Source organism: Notamacropus eugenii, chromosome 3 (genome assembly GCF_028372415.1).
Source record: "Notamacropus eugenii isolate mMacEug1 chromosome 3, mMacEug1.pri_v2, whole genome shotgun sequence".
Classification (NCBI taxonomy): domain Eukaryota; kingdom Metazoa; phylum Chordata; class Mammalia; order Diprotodontia; family Macropodidae; genus Notamacropus; species Notamacropus eugenii.
The window spans coordinates 180,115,897-180,132,725 of NC_092874.1; the positions used below are offsets into that span (position 1 = coordinate 180,115,897).

At 37.0% G+C, this 16,829-nt stretch overlaps 1 protein-coding gene across 1 annotated transcript in view; it reads left to right on the forward strand.

The window, feature by feature from the left end:
* The first annotated feature begins 377 nt into the window (after positions 1–377).
* LMNTD1 (lamin tail domain containing 1) overlaps positions 378–16,829 on the forward strand; it is a 170,129-nt gene continuing 153,677 nt past the window's right edge. Inside the window, exon 1 of the mRNA XM_072653464.1 lies at positions 378–816. The gene's annotated coding sequence lies outside the window, so the exon portion shown is untranslated. The remainder of the gene's footprint in view (positions 817–16,829) is intronic.

The following is a 16,829-nucleotide window of genomic DNA, read 5'->3' on the forward strand; positions in this document are numbered from 1 at the left end:
AGTCCACCTATCATAAACTCCACCAGTTTCCTAACCACATATATTGCCATGAAAACCCACAACTAAGACAGAAAATGGACTGCTATACACAGAGATTCCTTCAGTGAACCCTTGGTTTCTTTTGGACTTGATTTCTTTTCAACTTTGGTGATTGCTTATAATTTTGTGAATGAGATATAATACCTCCCTGTGTAGTATGAATCCTCTGTTTTCCTATTTCCTAAATGGAAATAAAGCTTGCTGGCTCTCTTTGCCAAAGAGTAATACTCTAAAATGATCACATCTATGGTTCTGAAGGCTCTAAAACAAAATGTTGGAGAAATGCAATATTGAAATAATTGTCTTTAACACTTATGAAAATGAAGGAATAAGTAAATGACAATTAAAAGGATGAGAGATCTTTCTCTGGCTGCGATAAGACATATAAACCTAAACATCCCATCCAGTGACTGGCTCCCTCAAGGGATCAACTCAGAAAACAGGCTTCCAGAATTCCAAAAGAGATAAATGAGCTTGTTGTTACTGTTGCTATGACAACATTTGTGTTCTTTTCAGACAGTCTGAAAACTGGGTTCTCTCTGCCCTATCTAATTACAGAAGAAGAGAAGACTGAAGTACCCGATTTTTTTGGATTTTAGTATCATTGAGTCCCTGAATTGATGGGTTCAAAGTGCAATGTATACCAGCAGAGAGAGAAGATGCAGTGTAGCAAGAGGGAGGTTAGCCACAGGAGGCCCAGAGAATGATATGCATAGCTGACCTTATTGAGTAACAGAGTGGTTCTACATCTGTGACCCATGATCTGTCAGCGGTGGGGTAAGAGTCTACTGGTTACTTTTATCAAAAACATACTCCAACACTCTCTTCTACATCTTTATTCTTGGTTCTGTGTCCACATCCTTTTTACCATCTATTTCTGTTATGGAGTGATAGAGTCAGGCACTATGTGAGAAAGAGTAAAGAGAAAAAATATTGTTTAAAAATCTCTTTCTCATCAGATCTCATGGATTCAATTATCTTCTCAAAACAGATCTGTGATACTCAGATTTATTTGTCCATCTGTAACATCTACTGATCTCTAGTCTCACATCTCCAACTGCCTATTTGACACCTCAAATGTGAAGTCCCATAGACATCTTAAACTCAGTATGTCCAAAATTGAACTCAGTATCTTTCCCCAAAACTTCACTTTTTAAATTTTCCATGATACTATTGGAGGTACCACCATTCTCCCATGTCGCCTAGGTTAGAATCCTAGTTGTCATCTTCGACTTCTTACTACCCCTTACTCTCGATATTCAATCTGTTTCCAATTTTACTTTCATGACATCATTCCCATATACTTCCTCTTCTCTAACACTTCCACCACCATGAAGCAAGAGACCCTATCACCTCATGTCTAGACTACTACAAGAACTTGCTAGTTGGTTTGCCTGCCACATCTCTTCCCACTCCAGTCCATCTCCCACTCAGCTGTCAAGCTTTTCTTCCTAAAGCATAGGTCTGACCATGTCACTCCCCTACCCTATAAATTATTCCCTATTGTCTCTAGGATCAAATACAAAATACTATTATTTTATGTTTGGCGTTTAAACCCTTCATAACCTGCCCCCCTACAACTTTACAGTCTTCTTAGACTTTACTCCCCTTCTCCATTCACTCTATGATCCAGCAACACTGACCTCTTGCTGTTCCTCACATGAGACACTCCATCCACTGTGGATGGACATCTTCACTGGCTGTCCACCAGGCCAGAAATTCTTTTCTTCCTTGTCTTCACCTCCTGGCTTCCCTGCTTTCCTTCAAGTCCTAGCTAAAATCCCATAAGAAGCCTTTCCTGATCCCCCATTAATGTTAATGCTTTCCCTCTGTTAATTATCTCTAATTTGTCTTGTATATCGCTTGTTTGTACATAATGGTGTCTCTCCCGTTAGACTGTGAGCTCCTTGAGAATAGGGACTGTTGCATTTGTTTGTTTGCTTTTTTTGTTTATTTTTGCCTTTCTTGGTATCCACAGCACTTACTACACAGTTCCTGACATGTAGTATACATTTAATAAATGCTTGTTGACTTAATTTCCTAAAATTGTCCTGTGTCTAGCCTAAAAATGTGTGGATATACTTGTGTCTTTTGGATGTTTTGCACTTGGATGTGGCCCTTGAGAAAATCTAACCAAAAACACATTTGGAGAGACTAACTCTTTTGGTCTCCTTAGTAGGGATCTCTGGGGGTCTCACAAGGGGCTACAGCACATTTGTGCTGACAATGGGACTCCTTCCATGCAAGAAGAATTGGTCATACATTCTAAAAAAGATTATCCTAAAATTTCCTAAGTTCTCTCCCAGGTAAACATTACTTAGTTAGAAAGCTATTGGCTTACTACACTTGATCTTGGCCTGTTTCTTCTTTCACAACATGACTAACATGGAAATATATTTTACATGATTGCATATACGTAATCTGTATCGATTTGCTTCCTATCTCAGGGAGAGGGTAGTGAAGGAGGAAAGGAATTAATCTGGAATTCAAATTTTTTAAATGAATGTTAAAATCGTTTTTACATGTAATTGGGAAAAATAATATTTTTTTAAAAAAAATCTATTGGGATTTAAAATCTAGTTTTCATGGAGGAGGGGCACTAGGGCACAGTAGATACAGAGCCAGTCTCGGTACCAAGACCACCTGGATTTAAGCATTACCTCTGACACATCCTGGATGTGTGACCCTGGGAAATCACTTAACCTCTTAGTACTCTAGACAGCTCTATAAAATTAGAGAAGGTGCTGACCTGCACTGGTTTTAAAAATAAGTTCCCTCATCTAATTTTCTATGCTAATAAAACCATTGGTCTGTATCCCTACTATATCTCCTTATAGAAAGGAATCTTTAAAATCTACTCTCTTTTAATACTTCAGACAAGATGTAATAAGCTTAATGGGATTAATTATCACAAGTAGTGATTCTGGCCTGAGCTTTATATGGATTTAAAAGGGAGTGGGAACATCTAATAATGACTACTTTTTTTTGAGACTGAGTCTCCCTGTCGTGCCCAGGCAGGAGATTCAAGTGACCCATCTGTGTGGGTCTCTTCTCTAATTGGCACAGAAGCTTTGACCTACTACTCTGTTTTTCAATCTGAGCTAGATTTTCCCTCTTTGAACAATTTAGTGTCTCCTTGTTCTAAGGGGCTAACAATGACAAAGTTGAATTTAGTAGACCAGACAACTAAGCTTAGACCACAGCTGCTCAAAACTCCTGAACTCAACAGAGCCACCAGGCTCAGCCTCCTCAGCAGCAGAGATGACAGGCAAGCTCCTCTACTCTCAGCATTACAGATCAACTAATAAGAGAAGCTGGGGTATTTCTTTCGGGTTAATAGTGGGAAAGGACAACCATAAACTCTCATAAAATGCCTCAGGGTCTGCTGTTGGTAGTAGAATATTGAATTGGGTGGACCATGGATCTGTCCCAGTATATAAGTTCCTCTGTTTCTGTCAAGTTGAATTTTATTACATCACAAACAGTTGGCCATTGACTAGGCTGCATTTTAAGACTAATATTAATATTGGCCTCCTACTTTGTTTTGCCATTATGTTATAACATTAGCTTGCTTCCTTCCGATTATCTCTGTTCAATCTGTCATCCAATAGCACTTTCATTCTATTTCCTTGACTGACTAAAATATGCATAAAGATTACAAAACCTTTGAAACTACCTTCATAGAAACTTTCATTTTACTAGCAACAGCCAAGTTAGGGTGTCCTAATTCACAGTTTAGCAAACTGCCACAATCTAGTTTACTAAGACATTTCCTGGAAATGAAGGCAGCAGTTGTTTTAAAATGCAGACTAGACCTGGAGTCAGAAAAGTTAGCTACAAACCCCAGCTCTTTCAATTATTAGCTACTTACTAACCATCTGGTAGTGGACCTAACACCTCTGAGCCTCAGTTTACCCATCAATAAAGTGGAAATGAAAATAATTTTACTACCTACCTGTCAAAGTCATTTTGAGGAAGGTACTTTGTAACCTGTGAAGTTCTATAGAAAATGTAACCTGTTATTGATATAATGAAACTATTAAAATGCTTGATAAACCAAAAACATTATATGAAATGAGTGATTATTATCATCATTATTGAGATTACAAAATTATGGGTTTACATGTAGGCTACAGATCAGATTTCCTATTGACTTTAGGAGTAGCATCAAGACACAATGTCTAGAGTACTAAATTTGGAGTGAGGAAAACCTTTGTTTGAAATGAGCCTTTGACTCTTACGCTGTGACCATAGGCAAGTCATTTGACTTTTCTGAGTGTCAGTTTCCTTATCTGTAATACTTACAGGATCTGCCTCACAAGATTACTGTGAGGTCCATAACAAGAGAAAGTATGTAAACACTTTGTAAACATTAAGGCGCCCTATAAATGTGAAATATTATCACCATCATCATGATTACTCTGGCAGCAAGTCAGTTACAGAAATCTCCTTACATGCAGATAGCAATATAGCCCAAAGGTGTTTGGTAATTCTGTCAGAGTGGACAGGTGGCAAAACAAGACCAACCACTTGAGCAGTTCAAGTGAATTTTACTGCATGATAAGTCAGATAAACTTCATCCATCATTAGTAAGAGCAGCAGCCTGCCACACCACAGTCCTCTGGCTGGCTCATGGATAGCATTTGTTGCTACCAAAGAATTTTCAGTTCATTAGGACGTTGTGACTTTTCACCATCTGACTTTCAGGAGGATGCCAGGAGGATGGAAGGAGAGAAAGACAGAGACAGAAACAGACAGGGACAGAAAGATAGACAGAAAGAGAGGGACAGAGACAAAGAGGTCTAGATTGTCAGGGATCCTTATTTCAGCTCTGTTTTCTCAGCTCTTGTTTCTCCAATAGAACAAGACATTTCCCATTGAATATGGTCATATCAGCCAACTAGCTGTTGGCAGAAAACAAATAAGCCAAGGGTGTACATAATGTGTCTGCTCTGAAATGTTGTTTATATTTAAAAAAAAACATTAAATATCCAAAAAATGAAGTAAAAATAAATTGACACTGTTCCCCAAACCAGTAATTATTACTACTCTTGATTTTTATGACTTGAAAACCAGAATTTTAAAAATTATTATTTTCCCTTTCTCTTCATTAATTTAAAAGTATTTTTCAGCCTCCATCAAATATAATTGCCTATGTGATTTTGATTGGGTCATAATGGCATAATGCAGTAGTTCCCTAATTGTTTCATTTGTTCTAGCCTGTGCAGGAGGCTTGATCCTAAATGTAATAAGTGTGAGTCATTGAAAGAGTGAGTTGAGGGAAGGGTTATAGTACAGCAGTTCCTAAAATCACAATATCAGGCAAAATATGCCTTACTGGATAACACGGATTTGGCGATGGGAAATACTTAGCTTTGTTTGCCATTGCAGTCCTCTCTCCTCAGTTTGACTTAGTGAAGAGAGTGACAGAATTAAAGTCAGGATGATGTGGGTTCAAATTATACCTCTAACACTTACAAGTCATGTAACATTTGACTTCTTTGGGCCTCGGTATCCTTATTTCTCAAGTGATAGGTATAGATCTAAGGTCTATTCCAGCTCTAAATCTATGCTCCCATGAAGTTTCTGAGTTCCCTTGGGTAACTTAAGACAGACCTCTTCTCCCAGATCTGAAGGAGATATTTTCTACTTGACACCTCAAAACAAGATAGTTCTTGGAAATAAATAATATCAGTTCTGAAAACCTGAAAAATATGTCTAATTATTTTAGGACATGAAACTGTTGCTAACTTTAGTTTATTACTTAACCCTTTCCCACCAACCTATTCTTCATGGTATTACCAAACTTAGGTAAAGGTCCTCTCCTGTTATTCTCAAAATCCTTCACCGTATTGTCCTATTACCTACTGAATAAAATTTAAGCTCCTTTCTCTAATGTGGAAGGTCTGCACATTCTAGAACCAGTCTTCCTTTTTCAGTCCAGTAGGATACTCTTCTATAATCCAGTCAGACTTGTTGAACCACATACATGCCCTAAGCTTTCCCTATGTCTCTTCTTGTACTCCTCTTAATTTCTGTAATGCCTCTTTTTCCATTATATTCTTCTCTATCCTTTAAAGCCCAGTTCAGAGATCTGAGGCAGGGGACAAGACATGCAGGTTATTTTGGAATTATATTATGTAGAAGAGGGAAGAAACTTTTTTCTGCCGACAGAATTTTTCCTCCTAACAACAGAATTAGAAGCAATGTGTAAATGCTGCAGAGACAAGATTAGCCTTGATACAAAGAAAAATTACCATCAAACAGCTAACAAAGTGGAACGTACTGCCTTAGAAGGTAGTGAGTATGTTGTTGAGGACATTCTTGTTCAGATATGGATAGGCAAAATGAACTCTGAGATTTCTTCTAACTCTGAGCTTGTGGGATCTTGACTTATCCTTCATCATTCCCCAAGTTGGTAAGATAGGCACTTATCCTCTATCCAATATCTCACATAGAATTTTTTTTCCTTGGAGAGACATGATTTTATCATGCATACAAAGGTAATAAGAAATATAATTTCATGGCCATTTGGTCATCATAGCCGTGTTTGTGATGAACATAAGCAAAAAAGACCTCCGTAAAGATAATTGTAGCTTATGTGTTAATATTTATCACAATGAAAAAGGAGATAGAGGAATTCTATTAAGAACACAGTAAGAGACTCCAAATTAAATCAAAATATACTTTAATTCTTGGTGATTTCGATGCAAATGGAAGAGAGCAATGAGAAATATTTTGGAAATGTGGCTCAGGGCCAAGAAACAATAGGGCAAGGGCTTTTAGACTAAACAGGATCTTCGTGTCTGTATATCATTAACACATCAATACGATATTCAAGAGGAGAAACAGGAAGAATTCCAGGAAATGACTAGTGGTCATGTCTAAATCTAATCCCTGCCACATATCTCATAATCTCAAGGTAAAGATATGAGCTAAATAAAGGAAAAAAAATTAGGGAGTGGTGGGAGGGAATTGGGAAAAGAAAGGAAAGCTGTCACAAGAAAACCAAATAGAAAACTAGTAAAGAAATTGAAGAAATGGGAAAGCAAAAGAAAAATGGTCGGAATACAATGAATAAGGTAAAAAATAAAGCAGGACAGAATCTCAAAAAGAAAAAATAGTACCTCAGAAGAAAAAATAATAACTATACTGCCAGAATAAAGGAATAACAGCTAGGCCAAATTTAATATAATACAACAAATATTGCAGCCACCTAGGAAGAAACCCTTCACAGAATTGATCAGCCTCAACAAACTCAAGTAGATGAAAAGTTTAATAAAATAATTAAATTAAAATGTAAGTAGTATTATGTTCTTTCCATCCAAATAAATTCACAAATACCTGGTGCTTATTTTAAAAGATAATTTAATAGAAGTTGATGATAAAAATAAACAAAGCTAATGATAATCTTAAATGTTAATGATCTAATTCATTTATAAAATAGACTAGAAAACAGAATTCAACACTTTGTCCATACATGAAACATAAGCACTGTGTTATGTTAAAAATATAAAGGCATGTGTAGTGTTAAAGAGAGGGGATAGAATAAATCCAAATAAATCCAGAATAACAGAAGTTGTGATCATGATTTCAGATAAGGTAAGGTGACAGCAAAAACAAATACTATCAAAAGTGATAAGTAGGGAAACTATGCTTAAATCTTAGATAATAAAATAATATAATAATTAAATATATATGCACCAAATGACATAGTATTTACATATTTGAAGAAAAAGATGATTAATTGAAATTAGGACTGAATCTAAAGTTGTCAAATAAAAATTCAGAGAGAAACATGAGAATAGAGGTCGCTCTGAAATAGGAGATTCTAAAAAACAAACAAGCATTCTGAATATGCAAAAAATGAAAGGAAAAATGATGGAACAAATTTAAAAAAACAAACATTGGTAGGAAAAGCAAATAAAATTTATTGGACATAGGAAGAAACCATATGTTTAACTTTTCAAGAAACATTATGATCAAGTTTCAGAAATTATTAGACAACAAATATGACAACCAGTCAGGAGGAAACCCTTCATATTTTTTAAAATAACAATACAAATTATCTAAGACTGTACTTCATTTATTAATAATTAAAGGGGAAAACAAATATTACATCCTAAAAACAAAGGAGATCTTTTTTGCATCTTCTCTTAAAAAAAATATCCAATGAAAGTAAGCGTAATCATCAATGGATAAAATGTGGACTCTTTTTAAAAGTAAGAATTTGAGTTGTCCCTTTAAAATAAAATAGAAGTGAGAAGGACATTTGGCATGGAAACTCATGAAATAAAGGAAACACAAAGAAAGTAAATGAGTGCAAATAAAATAAAACTTTTAACAGTTAAACCAATGATAATCCTAGGGCTAGAAAAAGTTAGGTTTTGGTTTTTTGTTTGCTTGGCTTTTTAACTTTCATATTTCTTCTTTCTGGTATGGTGATCTGTATTCTATTCATAACATAATATCATTTATTTCTCTTGATCCATTGATCATCATGTTACACAATGCTTTCCATTATGATTCTTCCTCCAGTTCATGGATTTCCTCCCTCAAATATATTGTAAATATCCAATGCTGAACTAATATTCTTTTAATCTACTTTATTCTCCTTAAATAGAATAACATTACAAGGTTATATTCTTAAGTCATGAATTGTTACAGTACATGTTCGTCCTTCATTGCCGAAGAAGAAGACCATGCCATCAGAGAAATAATGACATGACTTGCAGTTGACTTTGTTTTTTGAGTGAGGGAGGGCTGTGCAGGTTACCAGCCTCACTTCTCCTCCAGAGCCACCTGAATCCAGTGATCAGATATTCAACAGGATGACTGGAGATGACCCAGGATGAGGCAATTGGGGTTAAGTGACTTGCCCAAGGTCACACAACTAGTAAGTGTCAAGTGTCTGAGGTGAGATTTACTTGGTAACTCTGAAGGTTGCTTATACCTTTTCAGACTCATTCCCTTGGTTACTGATTCTAAATTAAAAATCAAGAATACTCCTGAAACCTCTTTTATTTGTTGATTCTCAGCATCTAATGGAGCCTAGGACTCAACAACCCCCAGAATCATCTAGGCATAGGCAACCTATTAAAGAAGCAACATCTGAAAGACCTCTAAGGAAGAAATATCATGCTGATGGAGTATCTGCGTGAAATGCATTTATTAATGTGTCAGTTTAGCATTTCCTAGATATAACTGTTTCTGGCATAGGAGGTGCTATGGTCTTACATATGTTATAGATATGGAAATCTGCAAGTCATAGAGACAGACTAAATAAATGTCATGTAATTTTTTGTCCATGTGCTTCCTGAATCGTGGCACATGAGATTATCCTCCTTGACATGAGATGATGGCTAAGCCACCATACTTGGGCTTTCACTATGCTCTCCTTATTTTATTTTGTGAATAAGCCCCTCCCTCTTGCTCTTGAACTTTCTAAGTTGAAAGAGCCATGCTGAGTATTGGTTTTAGGACCAAACTGACCTAACTGCTGACGTGGCATGCCTGAAACTGTTTCTTCTACATAACAAAATGTTACAGATCCTAGGAATAGATAACCTTTCAAAATATGGGAATCTAGAAACTCTGTTCCAGACTGCAGTATTATCATCACCTTATATCTATAATTAATATCTACGAACCCAGGGCTAGCCCCACACATAACAGGAAAATCAATCAAATATGGGACAGAGCAAATTGCATCTACAGTGAGATCATAACTGATTGATATCTCCTATTTATTATTAGTGCTGCTATCTCATTTCCTAGTCTCTCTACATCCTATACTCCGTCCTCATGGTAATAGAATTACCCTTGTAGACCTGTCTATTATTTCCAGGATTGATTTTCAGTTTCTTTTCTCTGATAACTCCCCCATATTTCGGGTTCATCTTGAATAGCACAATCTTGTTGTCACCAGTGTCTTAAATGACATGAAATGAGGTCCTTTCTGACAATATTATTTTATGATTCTTTTAACAATTCAGGAGCCTAGTGCACCCATGACATAACACAATTTAGTGTGTCTAGATAAACTGAAATAAGTTTATTGCTGCTAATTGAATTGACTTGGTTGCCTAGCCAATGCCATGTTACAAATATAACAGTTTTGAGAATACTTGATACAAGAAAAATCTGAACCTTTACAACGAAAAGTCAGGAACTGCCTTACAGATGGATTAATTAATTCCCAAAATACTTGGCAATGAGGTTGAGAACATAGAAAACTTAAAGTGTCAGGAGCAATATCCAATGAAGATAAAATAAATCATCAGGGTGGCCAGAGGGCAATGAGCTTTTGAGCCACTGAAGCCATAGAACACAATGGTATTGTTGTGAGTTGTTTTCAGTTGGGTCTGGCTCTTCGTGACCCCTTTTGAGGAGTTATTGGCAAAGATACTGGTCTGGTTTGCCATTTCCTTTTCCAGCTCATTGTACTGATGAAGAAACTGAGACAAACTGTGACTTTCCCAAGGTCACACAGCTAGCAAGTGTCTGAGGCTGCATTTGAACTCAGGTCTTCTGACTCCAGATCTGGCATTCTATTCACTTAGATTGCAATGTTAAGTTCAGCCAATTCATTCTCATTCTTTTCTCAAGGAATTCAGTACTTGACTCACAACCTTCCTTTTCACCTGGACCGGTTCCCTAATACTTCAGGATTCTAATATACATGTTGATGTCTCCTAAATCAATATGGCCACCAAGTTCATCTACCTCAACTCTCCACAACCTGCACTTTTAATGTATCTCAGATCCACACGCAAATAGGACCATACAAAGATTTCACCATTGCCCATAAATGTTCCACTCTCATGATCAGGAACTCTGAAATTTATCTGTCTGCTTATCCAGCTATTTTATTACTGTCCTCCACTTCTTCTAAATTAATTTTTCCTCTCCACCATAACCTCCATTCCTCAGTGTTCTCCCAAATCATCACCCATGATCTGATTTACTTTTCTCCCTTCCCAGTTACACCCCTACAGTTAAACAGTTTGACACGTATTGTCCTCTACTCACAAATTCATAGCTCCTTTGTCCTGTCATCACTCATGACATAACAAATCCAAACTTTGAATTACCCCTATCATTTGCCTTCTCCACCTTCAGTTAGGTAAACACCTCATATGAGCTATCTTCTCAACTCAGTATTTAAGGACTTATCGATAGGTCCTCAAGGGAATGACAACTACCTCAGGTTTAAAGGTACCCTGTGGGTCTGCACTTCTAAAACTGTAGCTCACAAGCCCTCATCAGTGAATTTATCTTTAATAGTCAGCCAATAGTCACAATTAGCTCAAAGCAAAGGCATTTACAAAAATAGCATAGAAAGAACAGGAGCTACAAAATATCTGCCCCTTGAGCATGAGAGGTACTCACCACAAATGCAGGTAGCCCCTATGGGAAGAATGTAAACAGAGTAGTGAGACAAACAGTAGGAAACACTACCTTGTTTTCAACACAATTTGTGATTGCAATGTTACAGAACCCTGATGTCCTTTCTCTTTCCAGGGTATCCTCATGTTATTCCCCACCCTGGGCACAGAATTTCTGTTGGTGGTGGGAAGGTCACTTAGCCTGTTCCTCTCCACAACTCAACTCACCCACCCATAGAGTCACCAAATTCAGGGTCATTACTTTCTATTAACCTTCCAATCCTTTACCAAGTCTTGTCAATTTTACTTCCAGAACCAGTTTTCTCTTGAATCCCTAGCTGACTCATTTTCCTCCCTCTAGAGATCTGACTCCTTGAAGCTACTTCCTGCCTAGAATGCTGGTCATCTCTATGCTATTGTCCCCATAGAAAATATGTGTTTCTGATGCCAGCTCAATGTGTCTCAACTGTGCTTCAGATTGCCCCAATATAACAAACTCTGAACTGATCAACTTTGTCTTTTAGGACCACCCAGGGCCTGGCCAAATATTTTGCCCAGCCAATGGGCAGGCCTATTTCAAGGAACTACTTCATTTCATAAAAAGATGTAGGGTCTGTGCATATTTTATCACTTAATTCAGTACCTCATTATTTTCCCCTTCTTTTGATGATTACATCCTGGGCTAGAGGTTAGTTAGGGAACCACCACTTGATTTCTTTCCCCACAACACACATACACACACACACACACACACACACACACACACACACACACACACACACCACTCACTCTTTTTAATCAACTAATTTATTTATTTTTAGTTTTCAACATTCACTTCCATAAGTTTTAAATTTTTTCCACCTCCCTCCTCTTCCCCTCCCCAAGACAACATAGAATCGAATATAAGCTCTACATATACATTCTTATTAAGCATATTTTCACATTAGTCAAGTTGTATAGAAGAATTAGAACAAATGGGAAGAACCATGAGAAAGAAAAAATACAACTAAACAAAAAGAGCAAATAGTATGCTCAGATCTGCATTCAGACTCCGTAGTTCTTTCTGTGAATGATATTTTCCATCATGAGTCTTTTGGAGTTGTTTTAGGTCCTTGCATTGTTGAGAAAAGCTAAGTCTATCAAAGTCAGTCATCACACAATGTGACTGTTACTGTGTATGATGTTTTTCTGGTTCTCCTCACTTTACTCAGCATCAGTTCATATAAGTCCAGATTTTTCTGAAGTCCACCTGCTCATCCTTTTTTTATAGCACAATAGTATTTCATTATATTCATATACCACAACTTGTGGTATATGAATTCCTCAATTGATGGGCATCCCCTCAATTTCCAGTACTTGGCCACCACAAAACGAGCTGCTATATTTTGTACATGTAAGTCCTTTACCCCACCACACACTCTCTTATGTTCTATTGAATGAAGTTAGAAAAAGCCATGCAATCATATAGACTGGATCTACTACAAATGTAAATGGTCTAATCTCATCTGGGCTCTCACTAAAGTGAATCAATCCTTTTATTCTTCTTAAAACACTCTATTTCACTCCCGAAAGTGGCTATTCTTTATCTTTTTCTCTCTTTAAGCTTCCCTCATGCTAATCACTTCCCCCATTTTCTCACCAGAAGATCTGACCTCATACTTGACTAAGAAAAAAGAGGCCATTTACCTTGAACTATAACTTCTCCCCTGTGCTGTATTTCAGAACTCCTTGACATCATCTCCCATTTTCTCCTCTTTTTCTCCAGTCTCTCATGATTTAACTCTTCTCCTTCCCAAGTTCTTGTGCACTTGATCTAATCCCCACCTGTACCTTCTGGCAAATCGTTGCTACAATTCTTCCCCCTTTTACTACCTCTCGCTATCAACTAATTGCTTCCTTATTGCCTACAAATTCTCCCCTACCCTTAAAAAATTTTGACTTGATCCTACCATCTCATGAAACTATCCCATATCTCTTTTTCCTTTTTATAACCAATCTCCTTAAAGATTGTCTATATTCCTTAGCTCTACTTTCTCACCTCTCAGCCCTTTATAATCTGACTTCTAACTTCATCACTCAATGAAAACTGCTGTCTCAAAAGTTTATAATTATCTCTCAACTTCTAAATCCAAAGACTTTTAGGGACTGGGGAAAGAGAGGCCCAACCTGTCAGTTCATTAGTAGAGGAAATTCTCAGGAGGGATACCCTCTTAACTAATGCAGATGGCATCTGGTCTACATCTTACAGTCTTAGCCACTGAAGATACTGAGAGTTTAAATGATCTCAAGGGATCCTAACAGCAAAGCTCTCATGTCCACAGGTCTTTTTTTCTCAGTCAGTCTTCATCCTTCTGGACCTCTCTGTAGCACTGACTCTGTTAACCATCTCTTCCTCCTATCTATGCGTTCTCTGCATTTCCACGATGCTGCTCTTTCTATCTATCAAACCACTCTTTGGTATCACTTGCTGTATCATCATCCATGATTTGCCCCACTATATATGGAATACCCCCTTGCTCTTGGGCTTTCATCTCTTCTCTTTGTAATTCACTATCTTGGTGATCTTATCACTTCCCCCATCATCTCTATGGATAGAAATGTCTGGCTCCTAGGCATTTCAGACTGGATCTGCCATACATATCCAGCTTCAATTTGAAGTTTAAAATCTAATTAATTCTCTCTCTCTCTCTCTCTCTCTCTCTCTCTCTCTCTCTCTCTCTCTCTCTCTCTCCTCTTCCTTACTTTCTCTCTTCTACTGATTCCACCAATCATCAGGTTCACAAACTCAGAGTCATCCTCAACTCTTTCTTCTCCCTTATCTACTTGGCTTCCAAGTCTTCTCAATTCTTCCTCCACAGTACCTCTCATATCTGTCCCCTTCTTTCCATATACATGGACATCACTCTAGGACTTTATTATCTCTCACTTGAACTGTTTCAATAGCTTCCTAATTGTTTTCCCTGCTTTCACTCTCTGTCTTCTCCAATCAAGTCTCTGCTTAGCTGCCAAAATTATACTCCTAAACCACACCTCATCAATATCCTGCACAAGAAACTCCAGAGGCTCCCTCTTTGTTCTGGGATAAAATACTTTACAGTGTGTTCTATCCAAACTGGCCAATATTCTGTGCTCTGAACACAAAACAGAACCAATCATTGATAGCTAGTAACCCTCAGGCTAAACTGTATTTTTTTAAAACTATCTTACCTGAGCACTGGGCCCTGCAGATCTATAAGAGGCTGGTTTCTAGCTTTAGAGCTAAAAAATATATGTGACTTACTACTTAATTGCACATGGGCATCATTTGTATAGAAGTCACTCTTCCAGAACCATGCAAAGGGGTCTGAAGTTTCTGGATCGATTTTCATCAGTCAACAAGCATTTATTAAAATACTTACTATGTGCCAGACACTGTGCTAAATTCTGGAGATACAAAGATAGGCCAAAAGAGGGACTCTGCTTTCAAAGAGCACATGTCACCCTAGGGAAGACAACATGCAAATAACTACACACACATATGACATATACAGTGTAAATGAAAGATGGTCTCACACTCAGCAGCTCTTCCACATTTACAAGTGCAATGACAAAAGATACCGAAGCAAAAGTAAGCCCAGTTGTAAGGGTTTTATCTCCTGTCTAGCCACATTTTGGGCCTTTTACATCTATCTGTGGCAGAGTTTTCTGGCTTCATGTTTGTTTCTCTTGGGCTTTCTCTGCATTTCTCACACACAGAGGACATTATTTGCTCCCTGGCTCAGCTGTGTTCAATTCTCCATTAGCAAATTCCTGCCAAAGTTCTAATGCAAACAGAAGGTGCCCTCAGCTGTTGTCTGCAAGGAGGTTTTACATAGAAATCCTCCTTTCTGCTTCTTCCCATTTCTACCTTTTTCTTCTCACTTCTGATCAGTCTTTAGACAAGCTGCCCAGATCTTTCCTATTTGACATCTTGATGTCTATTCAACTACTTTTAGAATAGATAGAATTTTGAAAGGGGAAGATGTGTGGGGAAAACATTACAAGTAATGAGGATGGTGTAAGCAAACGTCCAACAGCAAGACATGTCAAGGACATTTGGGGAATGGCAACTATTTCAACTGAATTGGAATGTTGTATATGTATAAGGTGGCAAGATTGGAAAAAATCATTTGGAACCAAAAGACCCGAAATGATCAAATTTGTTCTTTATTGCATATACAATGGGGAACATTTGAAGGGTTTTGAGCAGGCAACTAGAGTATCAGAATGATGTTTTACTTAGGAATATTTATCTGCTAGTTAAGTATAGGAAGGATGAGAGATAGTATTTCCTGGAGATGAGAGAGACAAGTTTTGAAGCCAGTGAAACTGAGGCAGCACTGGACAAGGGCAACAATAGAAATCCAAGAGGCATGTTAAATGAATATGCTTACTATACTTCTACTTTGTATTATTATTTCTTGATATATGCCATCTCCCAGCATAGATTATAAGCTACTAGAGGTCAGGGCCTTTCTTTGTAACCCCAATTTCTAGCATAGCATGAGTATTAATAAGCTTTTTTTTTGGTGGTGATGACGATTTTAAATTGTGTTAAATAAAAAAAATGTTCAGACACATTTGCAAAGGCAAATAATGTCAACAATATTTTTAAATATATTTGGTAAATGGTTTAGATTTATTGCATGTTTAAGTAATTCCTATTGTTTAACACTAATTTCTAAAAGTCAACCAACTATTCTGTGCTTCTTATTAAGAAATATATGATAAATGTGAATTCCTAAAAAACTTTAGGTAAGCTAAAATTTTACATTTGAAATTGTTATAAATTCATTATGAGGCAGTTTACCTTCCTACAAAGAATATTCTATTAAGTCCATATATAGGAATCCAACAAATGCCATCCTGGATGAAAGCCATGGTCTACCTAAAAATGAGGCAGAGCTCAACCATTTAAGAAATGATTCTGAATTTATTGTTTTATTTAAACACTTTGGATCTGTTTATTTTTCTGCAATTAACACATATTAGAGTAATGAATTCTATAAATTAATTATCTACTGTGTAAAGTACTGCTCCCTTTATTTGTCCTAAACTTACCTTTTATTACATCTCATTTCAAAATTTGGTTTTGGCTTACCAAAATTAGGCTTACCCTAAATATATTATTCATGATTTTATCCATTTTTATGATGGGACCATCTCAATCTTTAAAATTCCAAAGTGAAGAGTCCCACTCTTTTTAGTGTATCCTCATACAGCAGCTCCTTCCCAATCCTCTGAATATTAGTTGCAATTGCTCTTCTCTGACTTTTTTTTCCATTTTCATTACATTATATCTTCCTAGAAGTGAAGAGAGGAGAATTCCAAGTGTAGATATATCATAGTTATCCCAGCCCCATTGACGCACACTCTCACTCTCAA